Below are 1,666 nucleotides of genomic sequence, written 5' to 3'. Positions count from 1 at the left end.
AATGAATCTTACTAATTATTTTATGTAATAAATTGATAAATCTAAATTATTACTACTCCCATATGTATGTTCATTTTAATAGGAAAAACTTTATTTTTTTTGGTCACAAATAGGACTTTTTATTTGTCCCTATTACAAGCCTTAAATTTAAACAGATTCTTGGATGGGTCATTCATATCCATCAGCTCTTTCAACTCTAGCACCTGTCTCATTCCCAGTAGCTTTTCCAGAGCTACTACCTTCACCATGAAGTTCTATGAGTTTTCCCAATGCAAACTTGGGCTTCTTCAGCATTTTGACTTTTCTGACAAAGACATCATGCAGAGGATAGACAGAGTGGCAAGTCTTTTTTTATGTCTTTTTCAGTGCTGTATGGAATCAATTTATTGACTACTTCTTTCAAGTCATTTGTCTGTACCTCCCGGGTCATTATTTCCATCATCTTCTTCCAGATTTGGTGGACCCGCTGATGCTAAGCATAAGAAGTCTTCCATATCTGATTGTTGCACTTTCTTAGTAAACCCAACACAGAAGAGAAGAAGCAAATAGCCTTTGGTAGTCTTGATGTCAATGTGAGTTTCAGTCACTGCCATTTTTTGACCATGGAACACATTTTGTCCCAGGTAAATCCATGCCATGGAAGTTATTCAGGCAGTTTTGGCCCAGAATATCTTCAGTAATTAGCTTAAATTTCCTAAATGCAATGTCATCATTCTGCAGATGTGCAAAGCTCACTTCAAACACATAGTTCTTAAGGCCATAAGATGCAATTTTCATTCCTTGAATCCTGGTGATGAGTGTTTTCCCTTTTGTTTTTTTTTTTTCTTTTATTTATTTATTTTTTTTTTTTGAGAAACAGATTTTTGCTATAGAGAGAATGCACTTGCTGGAGAGGTAATAATCGAGAAATCACCTCCCAGAGGGATGACCACGCTATAATCCCTTCTCCTTTCTCCTCCATTCTCTCTTTGGGATCTTGGGCACAATACACATGTGTGTAGCATGAATTTTTTTTTTTTGGGGAGAGGTCTTTGCTATAGGGCACGTGTGCTCACCAGACAGAGAGAGACAGAGAGACAGAAAGCGAGAAATCACCCCCCCAGGGGGGATGGTCCCGCCACAGTCCCTTCTCCTCCATTCTCCTCTCGGGATCTTGGGCATGCACGCACACGCGCCCGGTGTGAGTTTTAAGCCACCGGGTCTGGGACGCGAACCGTGGTCGACTACGTGGGAGTCCAGCGACATAGCCATTACGCTAACTGCTGGTTCCCTGTGTGGCATGAATTTTAAGCCACTGGGTCTGAGACTATGGGAGTCCACATTTGCAAACCACATTCAACTATGGGAGTCCAGCGACATAACCATTACACCATCTGCTGGTCCCTTCCTGATATTTCTTATGCTAAACATAGCAGGTACTTTCACATCATACCAGTCTCTTTTAGAAAATAGATCAACCACTTTCTTCTTGGCTCCCTTTTTCCCATCTTTTGTAAGGTGCTTATTCTTGCTAATTGCCATGGTGCTACTCAGAGAACCAAAAGCAAAAATAAAAAAAAATTAAAAAAAAAACCTGCGTTTAAAGCCAAAGATATACATCTGTAATCAGATAGTTGTCAAATACTGTGAAAGGCTTAAGACTTTAATTAGCAACTTGTCACAGTTT

At 39.7% G+C, this 1,666-nt stretch overlaps 1 pseudogene; it reads right to left on the bottom strand.

Annotated features, from left to right (window-relative positions):
* Window positions 1-316: 316 nt before the first annotated feature.
* On the bottom strand, window positions 317-1,521 carry LOC102497097 (40S ribosomal protein S3a-like; annotated as a pseudogene).
* Between the last annotated feature and the right edge of the window lie 145 nt (window positions 1,522-1,666).

Source organism: Tupaia chinensis, unplaced genomic scaffold (assembly GCF_000334495.1).
Source record: "Tupaia chinensis unplaced genomic scaffold, TupChi_1.0 Scaffold000225_1, whole genome shotgun sequence".
NCBI lineage: Eukaryota > Metazoa > Chordata > Mammalia > Scandentia > Tupaiidae > Tupaia > Tupaia belangeri.
Note: the sequence above shows the minus strand (reverse complement) of the source record. Positions and strands in the feature narration are given on the sequence as shown.